Source organism: Protopterus annectens, chromosome 13.part0, assembly GCF_019279795.1.
Source record: "Protopterus annectens isolate FY-2018-M chromosome 13.part0, PAN1.0, whole genome shotgun sequence".
NCBI classification, from domain to species: Eukaryota; Metazoa; Chordata; order Ceratodontiformes; family Protopteridae; genus Protopterus; species Protopterus annectens.
In genome coordinates, this window is record NC_056747.1 from 313,392,996 (window position 1) to 313,404,698 (window position 11,703).

An 11,703-nucleotide genomic window follows, 5' to 3' on the forward strand; every position below is an offset into this window, starting at 1 on the left:
CTAAATGCCTATTATTTATAGTATCCATTTTAGCTGTTTCTAATACGCTGTCTGGATAACCACTATTTCTAAATTCATTAATGGTTTCATCCAGCTGTGACATGAAGAGACTATCATTCATGTTAAGTCTACATATTCTATTAAATTGTGATTTAACTATACCATTAAAAACATGTGATGCATGCATGCTGGTATAGTGAACATACCTGCATGCATTTACCACTTTTTTATGTACTGTAGTATATATTACATTGTCCTGTATCCCTATTTTAAGATCTAAGAAATTAATGAACACATCAGAAGATTCTATTTTAAACTTTAAGAAAGTAGTGGATTCATTCAAAAAGTGTACAAACTGTAACAAATCATCCACATCACCTTTCCATATGAGGAAACAATCATCCACAAATTGTTGATAAAATAATATATTATTGACATATGGACTAGTGTCATTTACGACAAACTTCTTTTCCCATATAAAAAGTACCAAGTTTGCATACGTGTTAGCTAATGTATGCACTGCCATAGCAACACCAGTATTTTGCATATAAAATTGGCTATCAAATAAAAAATATTATTATTCAAAACTAGGTTTAATAATAAACATAATGTTTCAATATCCCTTGTTACAAACATAGAAGAGTTGTTTAAAAACTCACAAATTGATTCTATCCCAAACTCATTAGGTATAACTGTAAACAAGGACGTTATATCTAAAGTTACCAGTAAAAGCCTACTGTTCTGCACTACATCCTTGCCCATATTATTATACCATACTCTTAGTTTTCTAATAAAATCTGGTGTATCTTTCAAGATGGTATCACATTTTTCTAATAAAGGCTACAACCTTCTATGTAAATAGACTGAAATAGGTTCAGTCAACCACCCCTTCCCAGAAACAATAGGTCTCATCGGTGGTTGAGATAGTGACTTATGAATCTTAGGTAAACCATATAATTGTGGGACAACTGGACAAGGAACAGTAAAAAAATGAAATAAGTCAAGTGTTATATCATTAGAAAGTTGTAAGTCATAAATTGTCATATTGACCATACTTATACATTTTTTCACATCAGCGTGCACAATAGTTTTAAAAGCATCAGCATCATCTAACAATTTCAAAACTGCATTCTGATAATCTACCCTATTCATAATTACAATAGCCCCTCCCTTATCTGCCTGCTTAATCACATTATCTTTATTACTTTGCAGATTCATAAGGGCTGTGTATTCCTCATAACTTAAATTATATGTTTTACTAACAGCATTATTTTTATTTTCATACAAGATTCTTAAGTCCCTCTCACACAAATCATGGAAAGCAATTACTACTGGGGGGTTCACAGGTACAAAAGTACTATGCCTTTTACAAATACCAACATCATGGAGATCATTATTAAACATAAGTTTTAAGCTTAAATTCCTAACAAACTGTTTCAGCTCAATCAAAGCTCCCACAATATTGTCCTTTGAAGAAGGAATAAAGCTGAACCCTTTTTGTAACAGGGAATAATGCGCTTTGTCTAAGCACAAGTCAGTTAAATTTAAAGTACCTTGTGTAATTTCCAGTTGTTTCACAGTACAATTTTTGTCCAGCAAGCTTGGAACACACACCAAATTTATCTCATTACTTATAGTACGTGCATTTGCTGTATTAACACAATCCAAACAGTTAAATAAAGAAGAAACATGAGCATCAGTGTGCTCTACTTGCATGACATTTTTGCTTGTTTCTGTGGGCTGTTGTATTTGCGTTTGCCCACATTTACTAACTGCTTGGTCGGTTGTCTTCCCCTCGATGTAGAACGGCCCCTCACTGTTTCAGGTTGCTCTAATACAAAACGCTTTTGAAATATACTCGCAACTGTTTTGTTAGATAATTTATTAGTCTGTTTGGTAATTCCATCTGAATGGGGAGAGGCACAAGCAACATTCACTGCAACTGAAGCACCTACTTCTCTAATGCTTGCTGAAGTGGGCGTGTCACTAGTTGTTTCTACTCTTTTATCAGCTTGTATACTACAAGCTGCAATTTCATTTAAAGGTGTAGTAGGAAAATCATCCAAAGTGTCTAAGGAGGCTTTCTGTCTATTCTGAGAACTAGTAACAAAGTTTCTTGATGTAGTCTGTTCTCTTGGCCAAGAAAAAATGTTATTATTTTGAAAGTCTCCCAAATCACGTAGTAACTTACATTTTTTTGTAGCTTGTATTCGTTCTTCCATCAACTGTACTCGATCCAGCATCTGCTGGTAAGACCCATTTAATGAGGTGAAACAAACAGCATTAAGTATATTATCTTCTAACCCAATGATTTCTTCCTTCAGCTGTTTTTCATGGTCCAGAAAGAAATCATTCATAAGGTTCATGTAGTCCAAGCTGCGTTTTATGTTCATTTGTTGCCACTTTCTCAACAGCTCTGGATAAGTATTTCCATATGAGGGCATTTTCAGAACTCTTAGCCCTCGGGGAACAATACCTTTATCCAAATAAGCCAGAAAACTAAAACGCTGCCATTGCAAGCATTTAAATATACCCACTTTTCTCTCCAACAACAAATTCTTGTTAAAGTCTTCCACATGGCTCAATTCCATTTGTTCAGGTAATTCAAGATTTGTAGCAACATTTGTAGAAAAAACTTTTTGGAGAGGATTACTCTCATTCTCCAGCAGCAACTTTAAAGAACTCATGATGCTGCTAGAGTGGCTGCTATGGCTTCAGAAATTGTCCAACGTATAAAACAGCAAAAAATATAAAATAATAGTCCAACCAGCTGCCAACGATAGAAATAAGCAATAAGCAAACACCAAAATACGCTGAAACACACCCGTTTAATAGCAAAGCTTTCAGGTACAAGCCCTTTATCAATACTCATACAGGTTACAAATAAAATCAAACATTTAAATAGAAGCCAACAAAGCACATGACCAGCAGCCAAAGATCATGTGATGAAAATATGTGTTTAAAAAAATATATATGTACATAAACTTTAAAATACAATTATTTCAGTACTGAATGTTGTAATTTCACTAATATAGGCTTTAGTGTGACAGCAATATTCAAACCAGACATCTTGTCAGCTGAGAGTCTTAAAATCCATTCAAATTCTTTTAAATCTAATAAATTGTTAATGTCACCCCCCTCATGGATACACACACTCTATCAATAACGCGAAATCTAAACTTGTGTTGATTGCCACATAAGGATATATGCCTATATAAGGCATTCCTATCATTCCCTCTCCATATCTCAGACTTATGCTCAATGATATGGTCTTTTAATCTTCTCGTAGTCTTACCTATGTAAAAACATTGGCAAGACGTGCATGTAGCTAAATATATCACATTAGTTGAAATGCATGTTGCCATGAGATTAAATTTGTATATAGTCCCACTTACCGGATGCTTAAAGTCTATGCTATTTTCTTTATCTATTATATCAGGGCAGCAACTACAGTTGAGACATTTTAAAGTTCCATATGTATTAATATTATTCACTTCAGTAGAATTTTTAAAATCCTTGTAACCAGGCTTACATTTAAAATTTGCCATGTTTTTATAAGAAAAAAGTGGTCTGTCACCAATAATGGATTTAATTTCACTGGATGCCAATAAAACAACCCAATTTTTCTTTATAATGTTCCTTACAAACCTAGTCATACAACTAAAAGTAGTAACATATCTTAGGGTATCACGATTTCCATGTGCCACAATATTTTCATTCTGGTGTTCATCCATAAGAAATAAAGGTTTTAAACCTAAATGCCTATTATTTATAGTATCCATTTTAGCTGTTTCTAATACGCTGTCTGGATAACCACTATTTCTAAATTCATTAATGGTTTCATCCAGCTGTGACATGAAAAGACTATCATTCATGTTAAGTCTACATATTCTATTAAATTGTGATTTAACTATACCATTAAAAACATGTGATGCATGCATGCTGGTATAGTGAACATACATGCATGCATTTACCACTTTTTTACGTACTGTAGTATATATTACATTGTCCTGTATCCCTATTTTAAGATCTAAGAAATTAATGAACACATCAGAAAATTCTATTTTAAACTTTAAGAAAGTAGTGGATTCATTCAAAAAGTGTACAAACTGTAACAAATCATCCACATCACCTTTCCATATGAGGAAACAATCGTCCACAAACCGTTGATAAAATAATATATTATTGACATATGGACTAGTGTCATTTACGACAAACTTCTTTTCCCATATAAAAAGTACCAAGTTTGCATACATGTTAGCTACGGGTGTACCCATAGCAACACCAGTATTTTGTATATAAAATTGGCTATCAAATAAAAAAATATTATTATTCAAAACTAGGTTTAATAATAAACATAATGTTTCAATATCCCTTGTTACAAACGTAGAAGAGTTGTTTAAAAACTCACAAATTGATTCTATCCCAAACTCATTAGGTATAACTGTAAACAAGGACGTTATATCTAAAGTTACCAGTAAAAGCCTACTGTTCTGCACTACATCCTTGCCCATATTATTATACCATGCTCTTAGTTTTCTAATAAAATCTGGTGTATCTTTCAAGATGGTATCACATTTTTCTAATAAAGGCTACAACCTTCTATGTAAATAGACTGAAATAGGTTCAGTCAACAACCCCTTCCCAGAAACAATAGGTCTCATCGGTGGTTGAGATAGTGACTTATGAATCTTAGGTAAACCATATAATTGTGGGACAACTGGAAAAGGAACAGTAAAAAAATGAAATAAGTCAAGTGTTATATCATTAGAAAGTTGTAAGTCATAAATTGTCATATTGACCATACTTATACATTTTTTCACATCAGCATGCACAATAGTTTTAAAAGCATCAGCATCATCTAACAATTTCAAAACTGCATTCTGATAATCTACCCTATTCATAATTACAATAGCCCCTCCCTTATCTGCCTGCTTAATCACAATATCTTTATTACTTTGCAGATTCATAAGGGCTGTGTATTCCTCATAACTTAAATTATATGTTTTACTAACAGCATTATTTTTATTTTCATACAAGATTCTTAAGTCCCTCTCACACAAATCATGGAAAGCAATTACTACTGGGGGGTTCACAGGTACAAAAGTACTATGCCTTTTACAAATACCAACATCATGGAGATCATTATTAAACATAAGTTTTAAGCTTAAATTCCTAACAAACTGTTTCAGCTCAATCAAAGCTCCCACAATATTGTCCTTTGAAGAAGGAATAAAGCTGAACCCTTTTTGTAACAGGGAATAATGCGCTTTGTCTAAGCACAAGTCAGTTAAATTTAAAGTACCTTGTGTAATTTCCAGTTGTTTCACAGTACAATTTTGAATAATAATAATGTTTTTGTCCAGCAAGCTTGGAACACACACCAAATTTATCTCATTACTTATAGTACGTGCATTTGCTGTATTAACACAATCCAAACAGTTAAATAAAGAAGAAACATGAGCATCAGTGTGCTCTACTTGCGTGACATTTTTGCTTGTTTCTGTGGGCTGTTGTATTTGCGTTTGCCCACATTTACTAACTGCTTGGTCGGTTGTCTTCCCCTCGATGTAGAACGGCCCCTCACTGTTTCAGGTTGCTCTAATACAAAACACTTTTGAAATATACTCGCAACTGTTTTGTTAGATAATTTATTAGTCTGTTTGGTAATTCCATCTGAATGGGGAGAGGCACAAGCAACATTCACTGCAACTGCTTCTCTAATGCTTGCTGAAGTGGGCGTGTCACTAGTTGTTTCTACTCTTTTATCAGCTTGTATACTACAAGCTGCAATTTCATTTAAATGTGTAGTAGGAAAATCATCCAAAGTGTCTAAGGAGGCTTTCTGTCTATTCTGAGAATTAGTAACAAAGTTTCTTGATGTAGAGAAGATTAAAAGACCGTATCATTGAGCATAAGTCTGAGATATGGAGAGGGAATGATAGGAATGCCTTATATAGGCATATATCCTTATGTGGCAATCAACACAAGTTTAGATTTCGCGTTATTGATAGAGTGTGTGTATCCATGAGGGGGGGTGACATTAACAATTTATTAGATTTAAAAGAATTTGAATGGATCTTAAGACTCTCAGCTGACAAGATGCCTGGTTTGAATGTTGCTGTCACACTAAAGCCTATATTAGTGAAATTACAACATTCAGTACTGAAATAATTGTATTTTAAAGTTTATGTACATATATATTTTTTTAAACACATATTTTCATCACATGATCTTTGGCTGCTGGTCATGTGCTTTGTTGGCTTCTATTTAAATGTTTGATTTTATTTGTAACCTGCATGAGTATTGATAAAGGGTTTGTACCTGAAAGCTTTGCTATTAAACGGGTGTGTTTCAGCGTATTTTGGTGTTTACAATAATCCTTTAACCAGAAATTCCCAGCTCAGAAGAGCAGAATCTAACCTCTCCTCCCACAACACTGCAGACCACAAACCTTCTTAATGTAAAATAACTGGTCTGAAGCCCGAGTACTTAAACCAGAACTAATACACTTTTAGAATAACAAACATTGAGCCTTCAATCAGCAATTCCCAATTTAGAAGGATGTAAGCTACCTGTCCTGCTACAACAGTGCAGACCACAATACTTCTCAATGTAAAACAACTGGTCTGAAGCCCAAGTGCTTAAACCAAAAGGCTTAGAATAACAGTTATAATTTAATTAGGCTACTACCAATCAGTAATAAATGCAGCAGAATAAATACTATTGAGTAGTTTTAAGAAGAGGCAAAAGCAAATTAAAGTGAATTTTTATAGTAAAGTGCAAGGAGAGAGGAAGGAGGAGCAGAAGCAAAATTCAAGGGGGGGCTGGCCTTCTCAAATGTTCTCTGTATTAAGTAGCGTGAACACCAGACTAAGAGGGGTGTTCCAGATCAAATTTACAGTAGGGACGGGCAACTGCAAAGCCACCAACTATAACTACCTGAAGTGGATGTCAGGTTGACATATAATCAGGGGTATTATCATCACCACATAATGTGGTCTGATGGAGTGACACATAATGGAGGGGTATTATCATCACCAGCTGAAAGTGCATGCCAGTGTGACACATAATAGGGGCTATTATCATCACTACCTGAAAATGCATGTCAGGGTTATACATAATAGGGGGGAGTCTCATCACCAAATGATGTGGTCTCATGGCATGACACATAATAGGTGGTATTATAATCACCACATGATGTCAATGCGGTGACACATAATGTGTTATCATCACCACTTGAAAGTGCATGTCAGGGTGACACATAATATGGAGTTATTCTCATCACCACATGATGTGGTCCGATGGTCTGGCACATAATAGGGCAAAGTCTTCATCAGCACATGATGTGGTCTGATGGGATGACACATAAAGGGATGGGGTATTATTACCACCTGAAAGTGCATGTATGAGTGATCAATAATGGGGGGGTATTATCATCACCACCTGCAAATGGATGGCAGGATGAAACATAATGGGGAAGTATTATCACCGACACCTGAAGTGCATGTCAGGGTGACACAATGGGAGTATTATCATCACTACATGATGTGGTCCGATGGGGTGAAACATAATGTGGGGATATTATCACAACATAGTGTGAGCCAATGGGGGTGACACATAATTGGTGGTATTAACATTAGCACCTGGAAGTGCATGTCAGGGTGACATATAATGTGGGGGTATTGTCATCACCATATGATGTGGTCCAATGGGGTGGCACATAATGGGATATTATCATCCCCACCTGAAAATGCATGTCAGAGTGACACATAGCAGGGTTATTATCATCACCACATTAAAGTGCATGTCAGGGGGAAACATAATGTGTGGGAGTTACCACCACCACATGATGTGTTCTGATGGGGTGACAGATAATTGAGGGTACTATCATCACCACATGATGTGGTCTGATGGGTTGACACATAATGGGGGAGTAATATTATCACCACATTAAAGTGACATGTAATGGGAGTTATTTTCATCACCACCTGAAAGTGCATGTCATGATGACATATAATGTGTGAGTATTATCATCACCACATGATGTGGTCTGATGGAGTTACACATAATGGGGGGTATTATCATCCCTACATAAAGCGGTTCGATTGGATGACACATAATGGGTGGGTTATTATCAAGACATGATGTGGTTCGATGGGGTGACACATAATGGGAGGTATCATCACCACATGATGTGGTTCAATGGGAAGACACAAAATGGGGGGTATTATCATCACCACCTGAAAGTGCATGTCAGGGTTACACATAATGGGGGATATAATCTTCACCACATGATGTGGTCCAATGGGGAGATACATAATGGGGGGTATTATCATCACCTGAAAGTGCATGTCAGGGTTACACATAATGGGGGATATAATCATCACCACATGATATGGTCTGATCAGGTGACACATAATGGGGGTTTATTATCATTATCACAAGATGTGGTCCGATGGGGTGACATATAATTGGTGGGTATTATCATCAAATCCTGAAAGTGCATGTCAGGATAACACATATTTGGGGGGATTACCACCACCACATGATGTGGTCCCATGGGAGAACACATAATGAGTGGTATTTTTCTCACCACCTGAAAGTGCATGTCAAGGTGACCAATAATGTGTGGGTGTTATCATCATTGCCTGAAAGTGCATGTCAGAGTTGCACATAATGTGAGGTATTATCATCACCACCTGAAAGTGGATGGCATGTTGAGACATAATGGGGGGTATTATCATCACCACCTGAAGTAGATGTCAGGGTGACACATAATCAGGTGGTATTATCATCACCACATGATGTGGTCCGATGGAGTGATACATGATGGAGGGGCATTTTCATCACCAGCTGAAAGTGCATGTCAGAGTGACACATAATAGTGACTATTATCATCACCACCTGAAGGTGGATGGCAGGGTGAGACATAATCAGGGAGTATTATCATCACTACATGGTTTAGTCCAATGGAGTGACACATAAGGGAGGGGTATTTCCATTACCAGCTGAAAGTGCATATCAGTGTGACACATAATAGGGGTTATCATCATCACCTGAAAGTGCGTGTCAGTGTTGCACTTAATGGGGGTTATTCTCATCACCACATGATGTGGTCTGATGGCGTGACACATAATAGGTGGTATTATAATCACCACATGATGTTGTTGATGGGTTGACACGTAAGGAGGTATTATCATCACCACCTGAAAGTGCATGTCACATAATGTGGGGGTATTATCATCACCACATGATATGGTCTGATGGCTGGCACATAATAGGGGGTATTTTCATCAGCACATCATGTGGTCTGATGGGATGACACATAATGGGGCAGGGTCTGTGTCAATAATGGGGGGCATTATCATCACCACCTGAAAGTGCATGTCAGGGTTACACATAATGGGGAGGATTACCACCACCACATGATGTGGTCCCATGGGAGAATGCATAATGAGTGGTATTTTCCTCACCACCTGAAAGTGAATGGCAGGGTGACCAATAATGTGGGGGTATTATCATCATTACCTGAAAATGCATGTCAGAGTGACACATAATGTGAGGTATTATCATCACCACCTGAAGGTGGATGGCAGGGTTTGACATAGTGGGGGGTATTATCATCACCACATGATGTAGTCCAATGGAGTGACACATAATGGAGGGGTATTTTCATTACCAGCTGAAAGTGCATGTCAGTGTGACACATAATAGGGGTTATTTTCATCATCACCTGAATGTGCATGTCAGTGTTACACTTAATGCCGGTTATTCTCATCACCACATGATGTGGTCTGATGGTGTGACACACAATAGGTGGCACTATAATCACCACATGATGCTGTCGATTGGTTGACATGTAAGGGGGGTATTATCATCACCAACTGAAAGTGCATGTCAGGGTGACACATAATGTGGTGGTATTATCACCACATGATGTCCGATGGGCTGGCACATAATGGGGGTATTTTTATCAGCACATGATGTGGTCTGATGGGGAGACATGATGGGGCAGGGTGTTATCATTCCCACCTAAAAGTGCATGTCTGGGTGACCAATAATGGGCAGGTATTATCATCACCATCTGCAAGTGGTTGGCAGGGTGAAACATAATGGAAGGAATTATCATTGAAACCTAAAGTGCATGTCAGGGTGACACAGTGGGGGGGTATTATCATCACCACATGATGTGGTCCAATGGGGTGGCTCATAATGGTGGGGTATTATTATCACCACATGATGTGGTCTGATGGGGAGACACATAATGGGAGTATTATTATCACCACCTGAGAGTGCATGTCAGGGTGAGACACAATTGGGAGGGGTATTATCATCACCAGCTGAAAGGGCATGTCAGGGTGACACATAATGAAGCGGTATTATCAACAGCATGGGATGTGGATTCATGGTGTGACATATAATAGATAATATCATCAACACATGATGTGGTCCATTGGGATGACATATAATGGGATGGGTATTATTCTCATCACCTTAAAGTGTATGTCAGTCTGACACATAATGGGGGTATTATCATCACCACATAATGTGGTCCGATGGGGTGGCTCATAATGGTGGGGTATTATCAGCACCACATGATATGGTGTGATGGGGAGACATGTAATTGGGTATTATCACCCCCACCTGAAATTCCATGTCAGAGTGACACATAACTGGGGTATTATCAGCAACACCTGCAAGTGCATGTCAGGGTGTCACATTATGTATGGGAGTTACCATCACCACATGATGTGGTCTGATGGGGTGAAAGATAATGGGAGGTATTATCATCACCACATGATGTGGTCTGATGGGATGACACAGAATGGTTGGGGTAATATTATCACCACATGATGTGGTCCAGTGGGGTGGCACCTAATGAGGGTTATCAAGACCACCTGAAAGTGCATGTGAGGGTGACAAATAATGGGGGGTATTATCACTAGCTCAAAATGCATGCCAGTGTGGCACATAATTGTGGGTATCATCATCACCACCTGAAAGTGCATGTTAGGGTGACACATGATGGGTGGGTTATTTTTATTAAGACATGATGTGGTTTGATGGGGTGACACATAATTGAGGGTATCATCACCACATGATGCAGTCCAATTGGGGGACACATAATGAGGGGGTTATTATTATCAATACCTGAAAGTGCATGTCAGAGTGACACATAATGGGGGTATTATCATTACCACATGATGTGGTCTGATGGTGTGACACACAATGGGGTATTATCACCCCCACCTGAAATTGCATGTCAGAGTGACACAAAACGGTGGTATTATCATCACCACCTGAAAGTGCATGTCAGGGTGACACAAAGTGTGAGAGTTACCATCACCAGATGATGTGGTTGGATGGGGTGAAAGATAATGGGAGGTATTATCATCACCACATGATGTGGTCTGATGGGATGACACATAATGGGGGTTATCATCACCACCTGAAAGTGCATGTCAGGGTGACAGACAATGTTGCGTATTATCACTAGCTCAAAATGCATGTCAGTGTGGCACTTAATTGTGGGTATTATCATCACCCCCTGAAAGTGCATGTCAAGGTGACACATAATGGGGGTATATTATCACAACATGATGGGTTGACATAATGGGGGTTTTATCACCACATGATGTGTTGCAATGGGGTGACATAATGGGGGGCTTTATCCTCACCACCTGAAAGTGCATGTCAGGG